The 18,085-nt window shown below is 41.1% G+C and overlaps 1 protein-coding gene across 3 annotated transcripts in view; it reads left to right on the plus strand.

Moving 5' to 3' along the window:
- Positions 1-18,085, plus strand: part of Ttc28 (tetratricopeptide repeat domain 28) — a 592,527-nt gene that overhangs the window by 241,311 nt on the left and 333,131 nt on the right. The window lies entirely within an intron of this gene.

Consider the following 18,085-nt stretch of genomic DNA (forward strand, 5'->3'; position numbering starts at 1 on the left):
GGGGCCCATTTGGGATATTCGAATTTGATCTAGGAATTAGATGAGATAAGAACTTATGGAACTGGAAAAGTGAAGATTGTTGGCTTTAAAACTCAGGTTGCAGAAGAGTACAGAGTGTAATGCTATTCTGGTGAAAATGTGTATATGAATATATGCATGGGACAGAGGGCAAAGCCATGGGCTGAATATCAAGGTGTTGGTGGTGCTGTGCTCTGGATGATGAGAATGTGCAGTGTTTATTATGATACTTTTGCTGATCTATATTTTCTAATTTTCTGTAATGTACATGTTTCTGCTATTGTTATAGAAGGCTGCTTTTAAAATTGGCTGTTGAAGAGGAATAGCTGGTAAATTCTCTTGGTTATACATGAGGATGGCCCAGGTAAGACAAGAATAGTGAGGGAAACTTTGAAGGCTAATAGAGAGATGAATAATACAGAGCTTTGATAGACATCAAGAATAAAAAACTCCTCTTTTATCAGATATTATTTAGGCTACATTTATCAACTTGTATGAGTACAAGACACTTCACTTTCCTAATTATGTCTTAGACTGATAATAAAATTAGTTTCTATTCTCAGAGTATACACAATCGTACCAGAAAGAGCTCAGAGATGAGCTGGATGGATGGAGAAGTCAGGCTGGGATTTAAATTTCACAGAGATAATGCAGGGATCATAGTATTAAGAGTTTGGCAGAAATCCCCAGGAGTTAAGGAATTTCAAACAAAGGCTGACAGGAGACAGTTGGCTGGAGAACCCTCGAGCCTGGTGGAGCTGAAGAGCCTTGTGTACTAGGATCCTCACCAATGCAGTGCGTTTTCTCTGCCAAATCACTGTAGTTAGAAATTTTAAAAAGCCATTTTGGTTTCTGTAGTCCATATTTCAGTTCAGTAATCACATTATATCTGAACTAGCTACTGTAGTCCTATTTTTCTAAACTGAAGTAGGAAGGAGGCTATGGAAGTGATTCGCTAGAAATCACAAGGAGGAAGAATGACAAAGGACTGTGATGCTCAGATGATAGGGAAGTCATTTTCATTCACCTTCAGAAAAATCTTATGAAGCTAGACCTTACTGAAGAAGTTGGATTCCAGTCCAGTACCTCCAGTGAGAAGTGACATAGTCAATATTACCTTGAAACATCCCTTTAGAGATTAAATGTGAGAGGGCCAGGTATGGTGGCACACACCTGTAATCCCATCCACTCGGAGGCTGAGGCAGGAGGATCACAAATTTGAGGGCAGCCTGGGCAACTTAGTGAGACCCTGTCTCAAAGTGAAAAATAAAAATGAAACTCATGGGGGAGCAGCCCTGGGTTCAATCCCCTGAACCGCAAATAAGGAAGGAAAAGGAAAGAAAGAAATTATATGTTAGAGCTCAGTAAATTCAACCAGTATTACAACAGGACAATATTTCTTTGGTTGTGCCCTAGATATCCGTGGTTTCTATTTAGGGGCCATAACATCTAAGGACTTACACCCTGGATCCACCTTCAGCATGTCAAAACATCCACATTATGAGAGCTCAGAGAGACTGAGGCTGGCTGCAGGAAGAGCAGGTTCCCCTCCCCACCCCTGACTCAGGCCCACATTTCTGGTGTTTTTGTTTCCATGCTTTTCTTCTCTTCCGGGCGACCACTGAGCCACACCCCCTGCTCTATTTTATTTAGAGACAGGGTCTCACTGAGTTGCTTAGGGCCTCACTTTTGCTTAGTTTGGCTTTGAACTCGAGATCCTCCTGCTGCAACCTCCTGAGCTGCTGGGATTTGGGGCATGAGCCACTACGCCCAGTGAGGATCCTCTTTGATTCCAAATGGGAGCCAGTGTTCTAGCCTGAGCAGACTTGCACTGTGCCTTACTGTGCCCTGTTTCTGGAGCCACTTGATATTGGGACAACTGATGTCACTTTGAAGATTTTGTCTGAACTGAATCGTCAGGGCTTCCAGTCTGGTGGAGGTGCTTTGCAGATGATCAGGCCTACTTCCCAAATTCAGAGGCTGTGTGGGCTTCCAGGGTTATCATGAGGCTCTTCTCAACTTGGGATATACTCAAGAATCCTGGACTGACCCCTGGATTATAGGAGTCCTTTGCAAAGGTGCAATTCATGTGACTTGGATTTCTTTTGTATGTTCAGAGAAGTTATATTTTATAGTAGCAAGAACCCTTAATGAAGAATCAAAAACTTGGTTCTGTACCACCACTTATTAGCAACGTATTCTGGGGCTGGGGTTGTGGCTCAGTGGTAGAGCGCTCGCCTAGCATGCATGAGGCACTGGGTTCGATCTCAGCACCACATAAATGTAAAATAAAGATATTGTGGCCAACTAAAATTTAAGATAAATATTTTAAAGAAAACCCAGCAATGTGTTCTGAAGCTGGTGTTTCTCAGGTTTTTATGTGTGTGGCGTATTTTCTAATAGTAGAATCTTGGTGGCACAGTTGAGGGGAATAAAAGACTCAGAACGGCAGTACCACGTCAGAAACGGTTCCGCAGTGTTCCAATCAGGGATCCAGAATCTCGGTGCCTGTTTGGGTACTATAACTTGGCCACCCTGTCCGCACATGTGCTCCCAGAGCTCTTGGCTCCCTGCCCGCGCTCTCTGTGGTAATCGCGATGGAGAGTCCTTGTGCTTCCACAGAGACACCACTGCTGTGGTCGCAGCTTTATGGTGTGTTACTCCCTGGGCTCTGCTCATGGCAGCACTGCGCTCTGACCCTGTGCTTTCCCCTCTTAGGTGGGGTCGGTGAGAACTCTTCTGCCTACCTCAGGACCTTGTGAGGATCAGGTGCTACAAGGGATGCTCCAGGTTTGCAGAAGTTCTGAGGGCTGTGGGACTGTCAGGGGTTTTGGTTCATTTTTGCTTGTCCCTTGTCTCTCTGCGTTACTAGACTGTGAGATTACTGGGACCAGAGATGGTTTTTTCCCCTTTACTTTGTTTCCAGCTTCTGACTTAATGTTTGGTATATAAAAGATATTCAATAAATATTCATTAAACTAAAATTTAACATTATTTTTATTCTCTATTGAACTGATTTGCCACACAGCCTGCCTCCTTGGTGGAAAGTGGGGTCATAATGCAGGGCCCAGCTGTGGTCCTGTAGGTCTCCTCAGTGTGGAGGAAAAAGGTGAGTGCTGGGTGTTTCTGCAGGGCAGAAAGGCAATCCGATTTAGGTGCCTTCTTTTGGGACGAGTTCTTCCAGTGCTCGGATGGATTGTCCCATGGCTGCTCCAGGAAGGCCGAGCGCTGCATTTTATTTAATCTGGTTTGAGATAGGAGTGGTTTTTATTTTTGTTGTGCATCTATTGGAGGCTCTTCCACTGCCTTATAGATTTCATTTTCTTTAATTGGGATGGGGAGGGAGGAAGCAAATAGCATTTACTTGGCATTCTTGCCTTTTAGAGCTGTAGGTTATTGATTCGGGGGCCTAGAATAGTAATGCTTGGAAGTAAAGGTTCCCTTGGGAGCACCCATGTTAAAGGGCAAAGGGAAAATGATTAGAATTTAAATCTCCAGACTCCACTGAATTTGTGGCTTCATTAAAAAAAGGAGGGGAGGAGGAAATGGTGTGGGCTGCTGCTGTAGGCTTTGTTTAACAGTTGCCTCCAGAAACTGATAACTCAGAATTACAGCCTTTACAAGTTGAGCTACGTGGCCAAGGGTGAATAGTCAGCCATGGACAGACAGCTTTTATAGGTTCAGTTCAGGACAATCGATAAGAGTGAAACGTCTCTTCTCTTCTAGGGAGAGTGTAACCTTTGGCTTTGGCCTTCTTTGAACTAGTGAGATCTCTCCTTCCTGTTTGTGGACCATGTGATCACCAAGTTACACGCATACTTTGTTCTTTGATGTGTCACTCCTTAGAAATTTGATTGCCCTAAAGTTGGTTTTTCTTTTAGACCATGTGATACTTAGCATTGCTACTTTAAATACTGTACTCTCTCAGCTGTCTGTTAGCAGAGGAGGAGTGTAGAATAATGGGAAGAACACTGTGCTATAGTGACAAATAGGTTTTGCCACTAAACCACTGTGTGACCTTGGACAAATCACTTAACCTCCCTGAACATCAGTTTCTTTGTGTTTAAAAATGGAGACTTGGATTAGTGACTTCTAAAGTTTCTAGGAGGCTGGAAATTTTATATATATACTCACCACCCCCCATACTAAGGATTTAATCCAGGGGCCCTCTATCATTAAGCTACAGTCCCACCCCTTTTCCTTTTCCTTTTAATTTTTTTTTAAAAAATTGTGTTGGACAGGGTGTAACTAAGTTGCTGAGGCTGGCCTTGAACTTGTGATCCGCCTGCCTCAGCCTCCCAGGTAGCTGGAATTATAGATATGTACCACTGCATCTGGAGGAAATTTTATTTCTATAAAATAAAATGTAATGTGGTTAGTCTTCCAACCTTCAGCTAATCCAAAAGTCATATGTATTTTCATCTGGATCGTATGGTTACCTTGTAAAGAGGCCCTGTAGTCCAGGGGTTCAGAGCAGGAGTGCTGGAGTGGAGTGCCCGAGTGGAGTCCTGCTCTGCTGGTTACTGTTGACTGTCGGTCCTAGCTAGACATTCTGTCTCTGCCCCTCAGTTTCCTCATCTATAAAATGATACTAACAGTGTTTACCTTCATAAGGGTTAAATTAATGTAATGTAAATGAATTTAAAGCAGTACTTGGGCACTTAGTAAGTGCTACTGTTGGCTTGTTTTCCCAGTGAATTTGCCTTCTTAATGATTTTATTTAAATAAATACTTAATGTAGGATATATTTTCTTAAAAACATTGCAACAGATAGAAAACATTACCAAAAATTTGGGGGATGACAGGGAAATGTCATCTTGAAGTTACAAACATGGAAGAATATATACGAAGAAAACAGTTAACTAAGTACATTTGCTTAATTAATGTTTATATTTCTGAAATCTGCAAAAGTTTCCTATCAGTGATGTTTTACCAGTTCTTGAATTTAAACTCATTTTTTAAGCTATGAGAAGAGGAATTGTGGTAGTCAAGAATCAGTGGACCTGGGAGTTTAGCAATATGACCTTAGACTAGTTACTTCCTTGCTGAGATTGAATCTTCTCAAGCAAAAATGATGCGATTCTCATTTGTTTATTTATTTATTTATTGGTACTGAGGTTTGAACCCAGGGGCCTTTTACCACTGAGCTATATCTCCAGACCTTAATTTTTTTCTTTTTTTTCATTTTTAGACAGGGTCTCACCAAGTTGCTTAGGCTGGTCTCTAGTTTGCAATCCTCCTGCCTTAGCCTCCTGAGTTGTGGGATCACAGGTGTGGACCACACCCAACTTAGGTTGATATCTTAAAGACCTAGCATTCAGGACCCAAAAATTGTGGCTTGAATCTGTCTCTTTATTATTCATAGTTGTGAATATTTTTTAGATTCTTAGGGCTTCTATGTGCAGTTTACCAGGGTCTTTCTGATTTTGCTTACTTTGATGAACAATAAGCTATAGCTCACATCCAAATGGTGATTAGGCTTTGAGTATGATGTTTAAAAATGTTATTGCTTTTGTTTGAATACATTTTATAATGTAAATATTTTGGTGGTGCAGCATATGTCAGGGATAAAGTAGCATTGCAAGGACAAGGGTTGTGTACACAGGGTTTATGTAAATACAAAGTAACAATGGAGATTGGGATTGTTGCTGTTTTATAAAGGAAAATGTTTTCTGAAGCTACCCCACCCCCCACCCCTCCCAAGGGACAGAAGGAAGGAAGGAGGAAAAGAAGGAGGGAAGAATGAAAGGAAAATGGATTAATTTGCTCTTTCTTTTTAAAGAATTATGTACCGCAGATATTTGTGTGTGTTAACAAATCCTGCTGCAGTACCCATAAAAGCACATATGCATGCATATTGCTAACTTGGGTTAAAGGAGGATTGTCAAGGCTGATTGCGTACACAGTGTAATATGCTTCTGAGCTCCAAGTTTTTAAATTGAAACTCAAGTCCCTGCCTGGGGACTTGAAATTAAAGATAAAAGTATGAAGGTTTTGACTTAAAATGGCTAGTTGGTTATTTATCTTGTTGACAATAAGTAGATCATTTAAGCTGGTTCAAGTAGGAGCTGTAGTTCATGTTCTCCAGCTCCATTGGTTTTTGACTGTTCTGAGGAGAGAGACAAAATATCGAGTAACTGGGGACAATATAATATCCAGAAGGCTGAAATTCATACATTATTGAAATGCTGTGTGTTCTACATGCTATAGGTTTCAAGAAAACAAAGCAAGAGACCACCCTCATTATGGAGATTGGGCAGTAGCCCAAGCAGCTGTGAAAGTGAATTTTTCTGTTCACTGTCCCTGTTTGTCTCAGCTTTTCAATTCATTTTGATCCAACGTTTAGCATCACCAAGCAGAGAGGTGGCTTTGCTTATTGGGGTTTGAGGGTGGTAGTGATATTGTTGTAGATTAGATCATTTTTAACAGTGAATGGAACCTCCTACTAGCAGAATCTGTTTAAGTAGTGATTTTGGTGCAATGAGTGGAAACCTCAGCAGGGAAAGGCTCCTTAGGTGGGGCTGAGGGTTTTTAGGGATTCCAGATTTGGAGATGACAAATTTATTTTAGAATAAGACCTTGGGAACAGTGACAGAATGAAATGTTTTTAGTTGTTTTAAAAATTGAATGCAGTAGCCTTTTGTGTTACATATTCAAGGTACTATACAGTTGACTTTGGATAATCAGGAATTCTTCCACACCATGATATACATACATTCTATAAAACTGTCCACTAAAAGTAACGGGGGAAAAAAGGGACAGGTACAGACCACTCAAAAATCTATGCAACTTTGAACCATAAAACAACACAACAACAACAACACACACACACACACAATAGCAGGGACTACATGCTGGGAGGCAGCTCAGCATGGGTGCAAGTGCCATGGAAGATATTAAACATGCACACACACACACACACAAATAGAGTAAAAATGCTGGCTTGCAGGAATGTGAGATAATGCATTGAAAGTGGAGCCCGGAGCCAGCAGGGTTGCTATTAAGGTGGACACAAAAAGAGGTGAGTCTTGCTTGAGGTGAGAACCAGGAATTTTGCCTCTCTTAGCCTCTGTGTAAGCATTCACTTTAAATTTTCCTTAAATAAAGTGAAGTGCCCTGTCTGCAAAATAGCCCCACTGACGTTGTTTTTACTATTCTCTTTGAATTCTATTACATTATTATGCTCATTTTGCCTAGGGGGGAAAATCACACGTGAACCAATATAACTTCTGTGTTGTATTGACGCGAGCTAAGTGGTGCTGTAGAAAGTGTGTATTGTAGCAGAACAGACTGTGAAACTGCGAGATATGAACTCTCCCTACACAGAATTGATCATTTAGCTGGTGATATGAGAAATAAAATTCAATGATGAGAAGTTTAAAAGTGGCTGAAGGAGGCTCGGGGTAGAGAACGTGACTACCAATCAGGAGGCCCTCCTGGATTTGGTCCCTAGCACTGCACACACATGCACACCCGCACAAAAGTGGTTAAAAGAAAACACTGCAAGAAATGACAAGGCATGGTACGATTATCATATGATTATTGCAAGTAGAATTGCTCTAGGAATTAGAGCTGGGAAAAGAGACTTCAGAAAGGTATGGTCAGCGACATTTAGGACAAGGGGAATCATTGGCTTCAATTTCCTTTTCCAAACCTCTAATTTTCTAGATGAAGCCAAGTAAAATCATCATTTAACTTATGCTTCTGAGATGTTACACCATTACAGAATTCTGCAGCTGTTAGATATTTAGTGTTCTCTCTTGTATTTCCTCCCTCTCACCCTAAGCATTTTTTTTTCTTAAGCTCTTAAAGGCTGGCTGTGGTGGCACATACCTGTAACCCTAGCGGCTTGAGGCTGAGGCAGGAGGATCGCAAGTTCAAAGCCCGGCTCAGCAAAAGCGAGGCGCTAAGCAACTCAGTGAAACCCTATCCCTAAATAAGATACAAAATAGGGCTGGGGATGTGATGTCCCTGAGTTCAATCCCTGGTACCAATATAAAATAAAATAAAATAAAAGCTCTTAAAGTAGAATACTTGATGGAATTAAAATATAGAAAAATCATCTATGTCTGCCTGAGTACCCACTCAGAGATAAATATTTTAGGGTTGGATCATTAGCCTCTCCTCTAGTGGGAGCAACTTGTGATAGGTAAATGTTGATTCAATTCAAAGGACTTTCTCTGACTTCTGTGAAGTACACAGCGCCATGCTGATGGCTGAAAAAGATGTAGCCCCTGCTCATGAGGAGAGAGCAGAAAAGAGGTTTAAACCAAGTAACATGCACATGTAGGAAAGGCAGAGGTCAATGCCAATTGGTAAAACTGGGGGTCTTGTGGTAGAAATTGGGATCTGAGCAGTGCTTAGAAAGATTGGGAGGTTTTGGCAGACATGCGGGAAAAGTATTTTTGGCAGAGATGGAACAAAGAACAGAAGGAGGAAAATGCTGAATGTGATCAGGAATTGGAGTAGAACTGTGGGTGGAGTGAAGATTGCGAGGGGCTGGCCCACAGGAGGTTAAGTGAAAGGTAAAGTTGGAAAGTGGGTTGGATCCAAACTGTGGAAGTTTGCGAATAACAGACTGAATTTTATATGTAGTAGTAAACCAGTTAAAGGTTCCCCGCCCCCAGAACTGGGGATTGAATCCAGGATGCTCCACCACTGAGTTACATCCCCAGCCCTTTTAGTTTTTTTATTTCTTATTTTGAGACAGGATCTTAGTTTCGCAGGCTGGCCTCAAATTTGTGATCCTCCTGACTTCACCTCCAGAGTAGCTGGAATTACAGGTGTGCATCACCATGCCCAGCCAGGTAAAGTTTTGAGAGAGGGAATAACCTAATCAGAGTCTAGAAAGGAAAAAAACTCACAATAGGTGTCTACTATGTACAGTGCTACCAACACCATATATTATTTTACATTATTTTATCTACTTCTTATAATAATCCTGAAAAGCATGTATTATGTGTAGAGGGAGGATTGGGAATTCTTTGGAACTTCTGCTCAATCTTGCTGTGAACCTAAAACAGTTTTAAAAAATATAATCAATTTGTTAAAGTAGGTATTGTTATCTCTTTTTATAAGTAAGCAAATTTAAGCCCCAAACATTTCAAATGGTTTGTTCAAGGTCACCTAGTTGGCAAATGACTGCTCAGTGAAAGCCTCTCTCTGCCTGATTTTCAGTCTGTCATCTTCCATTTCCATTAGACAAAATTGGATGCAGGAAGAGCAGTGGTGAGCCTGTCACAGACCACAGATGACGAGGAGCTGAATTAGCAGTGGAAATGGAAGTAGAAAGATGAAAAAAAGTGGACATGGGACCCTAGAGATCGACCAGAGGTGGTGACAAGGCAGAGGAAGTATTGAGGATACCCGGTTAACTGGGAGAATACCTCATCTGGTCATCAGATATGTCACATGTACCCGTCATGTGCCTGATGCTGGTTTAGGCAGCTGGGAGTCAGCACTGAACCCAACGAAGTCCCTGCTTTCGTGGAGCCTATGTTCCACCGTGGCAGGGACGAGCTGCACCTTGTGTGGGAGATGACGACAGCGTTCAGAAGGAAGAAGTGGTAAAGAGAGGTACAGAGTGGGGAGGGGGTGGGATGCAGTTCCCCCTTGGGTGGGATGGAGGTGTGGCTTAAGGGATGCGTGGTGCAGGTGCCATACCCTGAGAGGCAGGAAGTAGGGGAAAGCCATGTGGCTTCTGGGAACAGTTGTCCAGGCAGAAGGATCGTCAAAGGCAAAATCCCACAGGAGGGGATGTGCTTGTTGTGCCCCCGGAATAGCAAGGGGAACACTTGGGTGACTGGAGTGAATAGAAGACATAATGGCAGAAGATGAGGTCAGAGGTTGTCACCAGGAGGGTAGATCACATAGGATTTGAAAACCATGGTATCAGAGGGTTTTGAGCAAAGCAGTGATATCAGACTAATGCTTAGAAGGATCATCCCAGCTGCTGTGTGGAAAATAGGCCGTTGGGGTGTCAGGGATAGATCCGCAAGTCCAGTTGAGAGACCCTGAAGTCTAGCCAAGAGGAGATGGTGGCCTGGACCAAGGTGGTGGAGAGAGTGGTGAGGACTGGTTGGTCCTTTTTTTGAAAGTAGGACTACCTGAATTTTTTTGAAGGATTGGGTGTGGGCTAGGAGAAAAAGAACAGAGCTAAGTTATTTGGCCCACAGAGCGGGTGGCTTGAAGTTCCTCTTTGTTGAGGAGGGGAAGATGTGGATTAAGAAGGTTTTGGGGAAAGGGAGTTGGAATTAACAGTTTAGTTTTTGATGCCTATTAAACATGCAGTGCACATCGGAGTCCATGTTTGAAGTTCAAAAGAGTTAAAATTTTGCCAGTTGTAGGTCATAGCTACAGCCATTTGCCCCTGAATCACAGAGTGTCATTGGAGATGGTGAGGGGATGTGGACAGTTTGGGACAACACATCACTGCTGTGGGCAAAGCAAGGTGTCTCAAACTCCACAGTACCATTTTAATCAAAGGAAGTGCATAGATCAAGCAATAAATGTAACATACAGAGGAGTGTTGAGTATTCCAACGTTAGAAAGGTAGGGTGAAGAATGAGGAGAGGAAACCACACAGGAAGGAAGGGCAGTGGATGAATCAGTGCCATTGCTCTGTCTGCATACGACCTGCCCGTCACCCTGCTGTCTGGAGGGTGATAGACTTCAGAAGAATGGAGAGAGAAAGGAGCCCTTGAGTCCCCAAATGTTTCAAGGGTAAAGAAATGAAAGATCAAGTAAAATGAGATTGAGAATTGGTCACTGGATTTAACAACAGAGATGTCATTTTTGATCTTGCTTAAAAAAGTTCTGGTGAAGGTGGTTCAAGAAAATGGAAGTAACAATAAGAACAGGTAGTTTTGAGATTCTCTTATTAGGTGCTCACACACTGAAGATGATGTGTCGTTCAGAGGGGTTCACCTACTTATAATCATAAAATGTCATTATCTTTGATGCCACTCTTAGTTTTGAAGCCAACTTTATTTGACATTTATTTGACCCCCCCTTAGGTGTCGATTTGGTCCAGTGTGTTTTTTAGGTCTATTTCCTTCGATAATCAAGCTGTAAGTTGGGAGCATTTGCATGGGGGTGTGCATTTGCTCTTCTAGTCCTCCTGTGCATGTGATCGTTTATTGGTGTGGGATGGCTGATGAATTAAGGAAAGATTACCAAAGGTCAAACCCATAGATAATCCCATCCAAGAATCAGATCTGCTCTGTTATCTGTACTTTGAAGATGGCCCAAGGTGAATCTCCTCTTTTTTGTGCCTCATTTACATCAGAAACAGCTTTGAGGTTCAGGGAACTCTCAACGGATGATGTGGAGAGAAGGGCCAGGGCTCTGCCAAGTCTAACAGGGAGTGATAAAAGGCTTTGGTGTAATTGTCGTGATTGCCACTGTGACACTGCACATTACTATATTCATATTTGTATCTTGAGGGAAATGCAGAGGATTTACTTTACTTTGAATTTTGGTTGATTCACATGATGGTTCACTTAAATCTTTTGATAGCTTGGATCCTACCAGTAGTCACGTTCCTCCATGACTCCTGTGCCCACTCCCTAACGAGGCGCGTGTTGTTAGTTACAGTGGAGTAATCAAGCCCGACTGTTGGGTCTGGGCTGCTTCTGCTTGTCTTTGAGCTGCACCCTGAGCGTTGACTGCGCCGGTGTGTGCTGCTCTCTCCAGCCAGCTCACAGACCAGGCGCCCTCCCTCCTATGCCTCCTGCGTGGGCACCTCTAGTACATCTTGGAGGGGATTGAGGGGATACTTTGATTAGGTTTTCATCTAAAGTATCAGGCATCAGAGAAATATATGTTTGGAAATATAAATAGGACATATTTTTTTATGGAAAAAATAGCCTTTAAATCTTGCAGTTTTCTTTGGCAGAAGAAAAGTATTAACATCTGGTTACCAAACTGTGGTACCCTTAAGAGAATTGGAGTTGGTCCAATTTCCAATAAAATATTGGATTAAGTGACTGTGCTTGAGTTTTTATTATTTTTCAGTACATTTTTAAACCTCTGTTCTCCCTGTAATTTGCAGTTTGCATTTACTTGCAAGCAGTGATTTTAGTTTACACGATGAATCACTCTCTATACCAACATTTGTAGGACACCACAAAAAATATCATCTGAGTGATAATGCCAGGTTACTGAAATGCTGCAGACAGGAAGGCACCATCTGCTAATAGGGCAGCTCCATCCTGGAGTCCTGGGATTGGGAAGGAGGGAACTGGTGTCATTGGGCACCCATCTTGCATCAGGAACTTTAGGCATATTTTCTCCTCTATTTGCAATAAGCCTGCAGCTAACAATGAGTTTTTGCTGAATCTAGAAGGGCAGATAGTGTAATTTACATTGGAATAGTTGAGAATCTCGGATTTAAAGGGTTTTATGAATTGCCACATTGCTAATCGGTGGTGGAGCTGGGATCAAATCCCAAATTCCTAATTTCTAGTCTATTCCTTCCACTAGTCTCCACACATTCATTCATTCTTCCCTCCCCTCCACACCCTCTTGTCTTTCTGAAGAAGGTGATGGGATCGCTATAAGGAACTTTGGTGGCTTGTTTTCCTGGCTCAGCCTCCCACCAGCATTCTCTTTTGCAACAACTGAGTGTGCCTGATGCCAAGGTGAATATTGTGTCATCCTGTAGGAATTTGCAGTAGGTTCCATAAGGCAGGTGTGAAACAATGCTAGAGGTGACAATCTAATCCTTGATTCCTAGGTCCCAGAAGAGCTGTGATTCATGTAAATTTCCCCAATGACAGTGGAAGAGCCAGGGCTGGAGCACTCACCTGTAAAAATGGAGATAATAATACCTTCTCCTTAGGCTTGTTGTGAGGATTAAAAGGATTATAAGATGACTCCTGTGTAAAGTATTTTGAACACTGCCTGGCACAGATAGCTGATCAATAAATATTAGTTTCAGTTTCATGCTTTTTCTATTCCATCAAATTGTTTCTACAGATTGAAGTGGGTAAGAAGACTTACTTTCATCTCATGAACAGGAACAGTAGAGGGAAAAACATGCTTTGGAAATTTAACCAGAAAATTATTACTATTTTGCAGAAAGGATTGATAAGTAAATAGATTTTGTACACAAAATACAGCATCTAGAATCTCACAAACCAACCCTTCATTGCATGCTCTTTATTCTTAATTCTGCCTACATTTCTTATGTACCTAAATCCCTACTTTCTTTGGATTAGTTTTGGGATTTGTTTTACTGTCATGTGTCTCAACTTGGGGAAGGGAGATGTTTTGCTTTGTTGTATTCGGACCATGAGCTTGATGGGGTGGCCGCAGTGTTGGTTGACTTATTATCCCACCTACTCCTGTTTAACAAAACAAACAGGGCTGGGGCCACAGCTCAGTGGTAGAGCACTTGCCTAGTATGTGTGAGGCACTGGGTTCAATCCTCAGCACACATGAAATAAATAAATAAAATAAAGTAAATGTAAAAAGAACCCAAACAACACAAAACTACTTTAGTTTTCTGAGTTAGACCTAAAATGTGTTCCTCCTTAGAATTTACTCACCTATGTTAACAGTGGAGCTTTTGGTCCTTGTCAGAGTAGTATGCTAACAATGTCTTCCTCTGTTTAAAAACTTATTTGAAATAATATCAGACTTACTGAAAAGTTGCAAAAAATAGAGAAGAGTTCCTTTTTACATCTAGCTTTCTTTAATGCTAACATTTAATTAGTGTAATTAACATGGATATAATACTATTAACTAAGCGATAGCTCACAGAAAGTCCACGTTTTCCCCCTAATGTCCTTCTTCCATTCTAGGATTCAACTGGGAGCCCACGTCGCGTTTCACTGTTGTTACCTCCTGATGTACGACCTTTCTTGTCTTTTGTGCATTAGTCTTCTCTCATAGTTCTTGTAGTGAATGTCTGCTGCTAACGAATCCTTGCAGCTTTTTATTTTTTTAAAACCTCATTTTATTTATTTTTAAATGTGGTGAAATATACATGTAACATGAAATTTAGTGTCTTCACTATTTTTAAGTGAACAGTTCTGTCAGGTTCAGTGCATTGACATTTGTGAAGCCAAGTCCAGAACTCATCTTTCAAAACTGAAACTTGCTACCCATTAAACAACTGCCCGTGCCCACTTCGGTCTGTCTCAGGCAACCACCATTCTGTTTTTGTCTCTAGGGATTTGATTTCTCTAAGAACCTCATAAGGGGGGTCGTACGGTATTTCTTTTTGTGACTGACTTATTTCACTTAGCATAGTGTCATTGAGGTTCATCTATATTGTCATGTTTTCCTTTCTTTTCAAGGCTGAATAATATTCTGTTGTATGCCTATACCACATTTTGTTCTCCCATTCATCCATTAATGAAAGCTTGAGTAGCTTCCACATTTTGGGTCTTTTGAATAATGCTGCTGTGAACATGGATATACAAGTATCTGTCCAAGTTCCCATTTCCACATTTTTGGAGTCTATACCTAGAAGTGATATTGCAGATCATATAGTAATTCTATTTTTAATTTTTGAGGACCACCATGCTCTTCCCATATCAGTTTATATACATATAAAAATCCCTTCTTTTTGATTTGATGTTTGGAAGATATTTTCACTAGGTCTGCAGATTTCTTTTAAAAAATATAGAGGTTGTTCCACGTATTTCTCTTGTATTGTTTCCAATGAAAAGTCTGCTGTCATTCTTAGCTGTACTCCTCTCTCCAAAAGTCTTCATTTTTTTCCTGGCTGCTTTTAAGTGTTTTTTCTTTATTAAAGTGTGTAAGAATGTTGATCATGATGTGTGGCTTGGTGTCATGTTTTTTAAATAGTTTTTATTTTAAGAATAAGTTTTTGCTAAACCTGGAATTTTTTGGTTCCTATTTTCTCAGACATGCTTTTCTACCCTTACTTCTTTATCTTCTCCTTTGGAGACTCAGCTGTGTGTCTATTAAGCTGCTCAAAGTTGTTCATAGCTCACTGGTTCTCTGTTTGCACCCGCTGTGTTTCATTCTCATTTGTTTCAGTTGATATATCTTCAAAATGTGCTAGTAATTCTATCCTCTGAGTTTTTTTTTTTTTAAATATATAAGACATTGCATTTTTGTCCCTAGGTCTTTGATTTTGTCTTTAAAAAGTCTTCTGGTCTCCCCTCAACATTCTCATGTTTTCCCATCTTGAACACACAGAATCTTGTTATTCTACATTAGTCTTTTTCAGTAGACAGTATCTTGTGTACTAATAAGTGTCATTTTATTTGACTTTTTTTTTTTTTTTTTTAGAGAGTGGGGGGAGAGAGAGAGAGGGAGGGAGAGAGAATTTTTTTTTAATATTTATTTTTTAGTTCTCGGCGGACACAACATCTTTGTTTGTATGTGGTGCTGAGGGATCGAACCCGGGCCGCACGCACGCCAGGCGAGCGCGCTACCACTTGAGCCACATCCCCAGCCCCTTATTTGACTTTTAATGGCTTATTCTTCTCCCCATGATGGATTGTATTTTCTTTCTTATTTGCAATCCTGGTAACTTTTTACTATACATCTGCCATTGTGAGTTTTTCTTTGTTTGATAGTAGGTATCTTTGATTCATAAAACATTTTTTGAACTTTGTTGTGGAAGTTTGTTACTAGTAAGTTACTTGAAAATGGTTTCATCCTTTCAGTGTTTGTTAGGGTGGCACCAAGCAGCTCTTGTTCTAGGCTCATTTTGCCCCACTATTGAGGTGACACCCTTAGTTAGGATGTCCTGTGTGTTAATGGAGAGCTTTCACTCTGGCCTGTGAGGAGGCTGTCCCTGCCCTGTGTGAACTCTGGAGAGTACTCCATTTGCTTCTCCCTGGTCCTGGGTGATCTTTGCCCATGATGTGCTGACCAGGTCTCAGCTGAAGACAGGGTGAGGGGCTCTGAAGACCTCTGCGCTCTCAGTGCAGCTCAGTCCTTTCCCTTCATCTGCCCTGGGCCCTCTGGCCCCTTTGCCTCTCTGAGCTCCCAACTCTTGTCTTCTCAGACAAGAGAAGGGCTCTTCTCTGGGCTCTCCAGGCCGTGGGCTGGGCAATCGCAGGTCTTACCTTTTCTTTCTTCTCTCTCAGGCTTAGTGTCTTGTGTTACATCTCATCCACTGTCTAAAAACTGTTAAATCTGTATTTTTCCCAAGTTTTTTAGTTGTTTATGCCTTGACTTGAGGACATTTGGACAGTTGGTAAAACTTTAGTGGTGTCTCTGGAAAAGATATTTGGGGTACTTAATATTGTTTTTATAACTTGACATTGTCTCAAAACAGAAACAAACAGCAAAAATTAGGTAGATAGACCTTTTCCTCTTACTCCATCTTGTCCAGAAGCAGAATTTGAATGACTAATTTAATATCCTTGTGTTCTAATTTACTCATCTATAAAATGAAGGTTGAATAAAATAAGCACTTGGTATAGTTCCTAGCACATACTAAATGCTCAGTAAATGTTAGTTGCTGTTATTATTAGCACATAAAAAGAGGAGAACATGGCTTTTAGCAGTCTGGGAAACTAGGATGAGAAGTTAATCCATTTTATTCTGACTCGCTTTCTTTGATTTGTAGCATCAAAGCAAGAGGTATTAGCGAAAGTGTTTTTCACCCTCCCTCCGCTATTTACTTATTTATCGACCAGGACTGAAACATTCTTCATAATGTGCTGGTCTGTGTAGACGGTTCTGACTTTCCTGCAGCCATCTGGGTTGTTGTGTGCTCAGCAGTCAGGAGTGCTGTCTGTGGTGTCCGGCCAGGGAGAAGGCTGGCTTTCCCTTCACTCCTGCTAGAGTTCCCCCACTGCCCAGCCCTTAGTTTTACCAGTAAGGCAACATCACATACTTGCCAGGGTTGCTGGGAGAATCAAATAAGTTAATATAGATGAAGACCTTTGCACAGCTCCTGCCACACGGTTAGGTCTTAATAGACAGCGCCTACTGTGAACTTGACCTAGTAGAGCTCATCCCAGCGATCTAAAACCGAAAGATCACATCTGAGCTCCACGTTCTGGGGCTTGCTTTCCTTGTGGCCTTTTATTTTTTGGTACCAAGAATTGAACCCAGGGACACTAAACCACTGAGCCATATCCCCAACCCTTTTTTTATATTGAGACAGGGTCTTGCGAAGTTGCTTAGGGTCTTGCTAATTTGCCGAGGCTGGCCTTGAACTTGCGATTCTCTTGCCTCAGCCTCCTGAGTCTCTGGGGTTACATTCGTGTACCACCACACCCAGCTTGTGGCCTTAAATTTTTAATATGCTTTTTACTTAATAATATTTGTATATTCCTTTACAGTTTATATAATGTATTCATATACATTTTTATCTTATTTGAAGTCTGAATCTTTGTCTTTATTTTCCAATCAGGAAACTGAGATTCAGAGAAAATAAACAGTGAGCCTAAGGCAGAACAGCTAGTAAATTACAGAGCCCAGCTAGATCAGTGAGCGCCTAGAGGGCCACATGAGGTGGCGTGCACCTCGAGTCCCAGCTACTCAGGAGACTGAGGTGGGATCACCTGAGCCTATGAGTTTGAGCCCAGCCTGGGCAACATACAAGACCCTGTCTCAGAAAAGAAAAAAGAAAGACGTTCCTTCCACTGTCCATGTGGCTTCCTAGAGGAACATTTTACTTGTTTATGTTCGTTCACCAGCAATGGATTTTATGTTCTCTCAGAGTCAGGACAGTGAGGAGTCTTAATCCTTTTGTTTCATTTAGTGGGTAACATTCAATGTAAAGATATTATACATAATAGTGTATTATTTATATAATATCTATGAAAAGAAAACCATGATTTTTCTTTTACTGTTTAATTCCCTAAATTGAGGATGATTATTAAGTAATTAACACATATTTGTTTGACATTGTACAGTGGTAATTTCTTCTTGAATATGTAACTCTATTCTTGAGAGATTTTAATTTTGAAAGCAAGAATATTTTCTGTAGGTGAATTTACTACGTTTTCTTTTCAGGCTAAAGCTCTTTTAGAATTCACATCAAATGGAGCTGCTGTTTGCCAATTTCATGGAAGTTGTAGTAATTCCTTTAGTAGATTCCATTTATAGATCAAATGTCTATGACTAA

Source organism: Marmota monax, unplaced genomic scaffold (genome assembly GCF_021218885.2).
Source record: "Marmota monax isolate L192 unplaced genomic scaffold, Marmota_monax_Labrador192_F-V1.1 WCK01_AAM20220418_F8-fsc00177, whole genome shotgun sequence".
Lineage (NCBI taxonomy): Eukaryota > Metazoa > Chordata > Mammalia > Rodentia > Sciuridae > Marmota > Marmota monax.